Here is a 7,219-nt window from a genome sequence, read left to right as displayed (position 1 = left end):
CCAAATCTTTCACCATTTTTGTTTCCCGTCTCTGGACCATCTTATCGATATTTTACAGTCGGCATGTTTGCGAATGGTCAGGAGGAGGAGGAGTCACAGACTGCCCAGAATTTAAGATGGAGTCCCAGATGGTCCACAGTGACCTCCTGAGTGCCTTGTGAAGTCACCTGAGGGACGGGGGGGGGGGGGGGGATTTCACTGATTATGACAAGGAAGCCTCTTGTCCTCACAATAAACTAAACTGATCATCTCCACTAAAGACCAATTTATTCCGTTGAAATTTCCACCTAGGATTAACTATACCCCAGAGTTTGATTTGCATGAACCCCACCAGCAGATATCAGACTGAGATGGGCACATTTATCTCATGGCGTGGAGTTGTCCTTAAATCCCAAATTGGGGAACGGCAGTGGTCACCTTGATCTACAGAAAGCAGGTCCAAGCATTAGATTCCATTCATCTTCTTACCTTTAGTTCCCCTATGGCTCCTCGTCTGTTTAGCAGAGACCACCTGCACACATGCCGACTGTAAGGCCCCATACACACGAGAGGATTTATCCACTAATACGGTCCAGCGGACCGTTTCCGCGGATAAATCCTCTCGAGGATTTGTGCGGATTTCCATGCGATGGAGTGTACTCACCATCGCATTGAAATCCGCGCCAAAATCCTCTGGCGATGACGTGTCGCCGCGATTATGACGCGGCGACGTGCGCGACGCTGTCATATAAGGAATTCCACGCATGCGTCAAATCATTACGACGCATGCGGGGGATCCCTTCGGACGGATGGATCCGGTGAGTCTATACAGACCAGCGGATCCATCCGTTGGGATGAATTCCAGCGGAGAGATTTGTTTAGCATGTCAGCAAATATTTATCTGCTGGAATCCATCCCAGGGGAGAAATATCCGCGGAAAAAGATCCGCTGGAGTGTACACACCATAGGATTTATCCGCTGAAACCCATTCGCTGGGATTTTTCAGCGGATGGATTCTATCGTGTGTATGGGGCCTAAGGGGTGGGTGCAAGCTGAGTGGCTCACCCATGGGTGGTCTCAACTGAGTCACTCGGCTGTCACCCATGTTCTTTACAGCTCCCATGGACGGGGGAATGGAGGTTTTAAACTAGACTGGCACATTGCTCCCCCGGATGAGAACTACTCATTGCCAATGCCTACCAGCCCACAGCATTGCAGTAAGCCAATGTATCACTCCTCTAATGCAGACACAACCTCTGACCTTTCTATACAGCGACACTACGACTAGGAGAAATCAGCAATGACAGGGGAGCTCTCCACTCTTCTGTCACCAATCACACACCTGTACAAAGCACTCCCTCCCACTCCAAAGCCCTCACCCTAAGGACCCCTGGGGGGTTGTAGGATTGTCACATTAACCTCCTTGTAAAGCCAAGAAAAAATAAAATAAACATATATGTGACAAAATACTTTATTAAAAGAGCTTACATTGGTACAAAATATTTTTATATAACATAATAAATGATAAAATGACTTCCCGAACCAGAACAAAATACAAAAATATTTTAACATCCATCCGCCAACTTTTTATTTTTCAATAAATTCTAAGCCCTAAAGCAGGCCATACATTAAGCACCGTCCCCCGATTGGCTGGAAGCACCCTGCAAAAGAAAAGAAGGTGTAGGGGGTGATAATGTGGCTGGCGAATGAGGAAGATGAGATTTCAGAAGGATGAGAATTCACACCCAGTGTGGACCTGCTTTGCTGGAATATGAAAAAAAAAAAAGTGTATATATATATATATAATACACCCATGTGTATTGCAAAGGAGCAGCGTGTTTTGGCTGCGGGTGAGGGAATGTGTGCAGTTTACATTCTCCTATACTCCATAGCACACTCCATGCATCCTCATACTCTCCTATACTCCATAGCACACTCCATGCATCCTCATACTCTCCTATATTCCATAGCACACTCCATGCATCCTCACACTCTCCTATATTCCATAGCGCACTCCATGCATCCTCACACTCTTCTATACTCCATAGCACACTCCATGCATCCTTACACTCTCCTATACTCCATAGCGCACTCCATGCGTCCTCACACTCTCCTATACTCCATGCATCCTCACACTCTCCTATACTCCATACGTCTCCCATACACCACACTCCATGCATCCTTATACACTCTCCTATACACCATAGCACACTCCATGCATGCCCCATACACTGTCTTATACATTATAGTGCACTCCATGCATCCTCATACACTCTCCATGCATCCCCCATATCGCACCCCCATACACCACAGCGCACCAGTAGTAGTAGTAGTTTAAAGAGCAAAAATCTACAGATCATCAAATTAGAACTAAAAGGCCCATTTTTTTCTTCATTTTGGATAGAGTAAGGGAGGGTTATATAACCAGATTTTTTTCCCCCCATCTGTGAACCGTTTTGCTTCACTTCCTGTCACAGCCAAAACAGGAAGTGAGAGGAAATCCCTCCAAAGTAAGCGACTCCCTGGTTGTCACCAGAACTAGTGTCCCCATTGGATGATTTCCCCTATATTCTTGTTCTGGTGGCAGCCCCAATTTTTTTTATTATTTTTTTTTATTTCACCTTTGGTTTTAGTGATCATCTGGGCAAAAAGAGGGTGAATCTCTCCAACATGAGCACAGACAGCAATAAATACCTGACAGAGGTTTTAATCCCTCTCCTCTAGAGCTGCATGATTAATTGTTAGGAATCGAGATTGTGATTCCCCCTCCCCCCTCACGATCTTAAAGTGGAGGTCCGCCTAAGAAAAAAAAATATTAAAAGCCAGCAGATACAAATACTGCAGCTGCTGACTTTTAATAAATGGACACTTATATGACGTCCTGGGATTCCTGCAGTGTGGAGCGCGTGCGCTCGCCGCATCATTGGGGACCCGGTGCACGTGCCTGGCGGCTGCGATTGCTCATCACAGAGCCAGGGACGTTTATCAGGGAGAGAAGACTGAGGGTGTGTAACCGATCGGTCTCCTCCTTTTGTGAATCCCTTCCCCCACAGTAAGAATCACTCCCTAGGGAACAGATTAACCCCTTGATCACCCCCTAGTGTTAACCCCTTCCCTGCCAGTCACATTTATACAGTAACAAATGCATATTTATAGCACTGTTCGCTGTTTAAATGTGAATGGTCCCAAAATAGTGTCAAAAGTGTCCGCCGCAATATCGCAGTCCTGACAAAAATCGCAGATCGCCGCCATTACTGGTAAAATGACCAGTAATCAGTAAATCTATTCCCTATTTTGTAAGCGCTATAACTTTTGCGCAAACCAAACGCTTATTGCGATTTATTTTTTTCTTCCAAAAAATATGTAGAAGAATACGTATCGGCCTAAACTGACAAAAAAAAAGTGTTTTATTTTTTAAAATTGGATATTAATTAAAGCAAAAAGAAAAAATATTGTGTTTTTTATTTTCAAAATTGTCTTTATTTTTTGTTTATAGCGCAAAAAATAAAAACTGCAGAGGTGATCAAATTCCACCAAAAGAAAGCTCTATTTGAGGGGAAAAGGGATGTCAATTTTGTTTGGGAGCCACGTCGCAGGAAGGGGGTGAAAATGCCCGGTATTGAAGTGGTTAAAGGTTTAAGGCCAGATTTCACATATGAGGGGGATTCCCTGCATCCAATTTGCATGACATGCGAGGGGGACACGGGATGGAGGAGAGGGGGACACGGGATGGAGGAGAGGGACACGGGATGGAGGAGGAGGAGAGGGGGACACGGGATGGAGGAGGAGAGGGGGACACGGGATGGAGGAGGAGAGGGGGACACGGGATGGAGGAGGAGGAGGGACACGGGATGGAGGAGGAGAGGGGGACACGGGATGGAGGAGGAGAGGGACACGGGATGGAGGAGGAGGAGAGGGGGACACGGGATGGAGGAGGAGAGGGGGACACGGGATGGAGGAGGAGAGGGACACGGGATGGAGGAGGAGGGGGACACGGGATGGAGGAGGAGGAGAGGGGGACACGGGATGGAGGAGGAGAGGGGGACACGGGATGGAGGAGGAGAGGGACACGGGATGGAGGAGGAGGGGGACACGGGATGGAGGGGGGACACAGGATGGAGGGGGGACACGGGATGGAGGGGGGACACGGGATGGAGGAGGGGGACACGGGATGGAGGAGGAGGGGGGACACGGGATGGAGGAGGAGAGGGACACGGGATGGAGGAGGAGGGGGACACGGGATGGAGGAGGAGAGGGACACGGGATGGAGGAGGAGGAGGAGAGGGGGACACGGGATGGAGGAGGAGAGGGACACGGGATGGAGGAGGAGAGGGACACGGGATGGAGGAGGAGAGGGACACGGGATGGAGGAGGAGGGGGACACGGGATGGAGGAGGAGGGGGACACGGGATGGAGGAGGAGGAGGGGGGACACGGGATGGAGGAGGGGGGACATGGGATGGAGGACACGGGAGATAAGGATGGATGGAGATGGAGGAGATGAGATTACTGCTAATCTAATGACACTTACTATCTCTCTAATGAATGTAAGATGAAGCTGTGGGATGTAATCTCCGATGTATCCACTGGATGGCGCTGTGCTGGTTTTGTCAAACGAGCGGTGAGAAGAGAAGACTCCTTCCGCCTCGCTAACGTTTTGAAAATGGCGCCGATCGGCTGTTATGAGTCATCCGCCAACCCCCAATCACCAATCAAATGAACCGCGAGTCAACCGTCCTTTCCCGTGCGGGGCGCGCGCTGTACAGTATAGGAGAGGAGTATGGGGACATGGCGGGTCACATTACAGGGTCATCTGTATGGTTGTGGGGGGCATATATTGTAGGGTGCCCCTTATGATGGGAACAGATGGGGAATCCATATTGCAGGTTGTTGGGTACAGGTGCCAAAGGTAGAGGGAGTCACAATTTGCAGGTTGATAAGGTAAGGGGGGGGGGGGATGATTGTCACAGATTAGGGGGGTGCTCCTTACAAGATACATAAAGTGATGAGGGGACTTTACCGTTCTTCTTGATAGTCAGTAACGTAAAAATGTTTACTAAATTATATTCCTGTCTTTTGTAAAACGAATAAAAACGATTGAAGCAGAACAAGACCAAGTAGTACATCTTCTTTCTTTCTTTTTGGTTTGTTTATTGTCTGAGTATAGATCTAGGTTTGTCCCAAGCATGTTTGAAGCCATTTCCTGATGACTGTGTCACTACCTCTGCTGGTAGTTTATTCCAAGCATCAACTACCCTATAATATTAGTTTTGAAGTCTCCTCCAGTTAGTTTGAGGTCATGTCCCTGTGTTCTTGATTTTATATTGAAAAAAACTGCCCTTCTAAACCTTGTTTACCCCTTTGATGTATTTAACCGCTTCACACCCCGGCCCATAGTAATATGACGGCCGCAGGAACCTTTCGTCCCTCTGGGTGGCCGTTATATGACGTCCTGGGATTCCTGCAGTGTGGAGCGCGTGCGCTCGCCACATCACCGGGGACCCAGTGCGGCCGCGATGTCCGCCGGGCACCCGCGATTGCTCGCCACAGAGCCAGGGACGTTTATCAGGGAGAGGAGACTGAGGGTGTGTCCCTTGTACATAGGGACACCGATTGGTTTCCTCCTTTTTGTGAGTCCCCTCCCCCACAGTAAGAATCTCTCCCTAGGGAACACATTAACCCCTTGATTGCCCCCTAGTGTTAACCCCCTTCCATGCCAGTCTCATTTATACAGTAATCAGTGCATATTTATAGCACTGTTTGCTGTTTAAATTTGAATGGTCCCAAAATAGTGTCAAAAGTGTCCGCCGCAATATCGCAGTCTTGACAAAAATGGCAGATCGCCGCCATTACTGGTAAAAAAAAAAATATACAATATATCTCCACCTCCGCTCAGCATCATCCTCATCCCTCTCCACAATATATCTCCACCTCTGCCCAGCATCATCCTCATCCCTCTCCACAATATATCCCCACCTCCGCCCAGCGTCATCCTCATCCCTCTCCACAATATATCCCCACCTCCGCCCAGCGTCATCCTTATCCCTCTAAACAATATATCCCCACCTCCGCCCAGCGTCATCCTCATCCCTCTCCACAATATATCCCCACCTCCGCCCAGCGTCATCCTCATCCCTCTCCACATTATATCCCCAACTCCGCCCAGCGTCATCCTCATCCCTCTCCACAATATATCCCCACCTCCGCCCAGCATCATCCTCATCCCTCTCCACAATATATGCCCACCTCCGCCCAGCATCATCCTCATCCCTCTCCACATTGTATCCCCACCTCCATCCAGCATCATCCTCATTCCTCTGCACATTATATCCCCACCTCCGCCCAGCATCATTATTAAAATCACTGCTCCCGAAAAAACTGCAGTTTTTAAAACTTTTTTTTGCATTGATACATGTCCCCTGGGACAGGACCCGGGTCCCCAAACACTTTTTATGACAATAACTTGCATATTAGCCTTTAAAATGATCACTTTAGATTTCTCCCATAGACTTTTACAGGGTGTTCCGCAGCTTAATGTGCCGCAAACACCCCAAATTGTTCACCGAATAGGCGAACAGGTAATGTTTGAGTTGAACATGAGTTCGACTGGAACTCGAAGCTCATACTGATCACCAATGAAAGGGGTCCATTCACCACTGACACCAATGGATGTGGTCCATTAACCACTGATACCAATGGATGGGGTGCATTTACCAGTGACACCAATGGATGTGGTCCATTTACCACTGACACCACTTAATAGAGTCATTTACCACCGGCACCAATGAATGAAGTCCGTTCACCAGTAACACCAATAGAGGTGGTCCATTTACCGTTGACACCAATAAATGGGGTCCAATTACCAGTGACACCAATAAATGGGGTCCATTTACCAGTGACACCATTGGATGTGGTCAATTTACCAGTGACACCAATGAATGGGGTCCATTTACCACTTACACCTATAGATGTTTTAAAGTGACACCATTTAATGAGGTCCATTTACCCCTGATCACTAATTAATTGCAGGTCCATTTACCAGTCACACCAATGAATAGGGTCCATTTGGGGGCGTGGCTAGCTGCAGAACAAGCTGGCTGCACTGTGAGGGAGCTCCCTAATCACGGACATCCCTGAGCAACACACAAAGCAACTATAAAGCCCTGGAGACATACCTTGAATCTGGACAGCAGCAGGAACGCAGTGGACATGTCGGCCAAACGAAAAACCAGAGAGGGGCC

The sequence above is a fragment of the Rana temporaria genome, chromosome 11, assembly GCF_905171775.1.
Source record: "Rana temporaria chromosome 11, aRanTem1.1, whole genome shotgun sequence".
Lineage (NCBI taxonomy): Eukaryota > Metazoa > Chordata > Amphibia > Anura > Ranidae > Rana > Rana temporaria.
Note: the sequence above shows the minus strand (reverse complement) of the source record.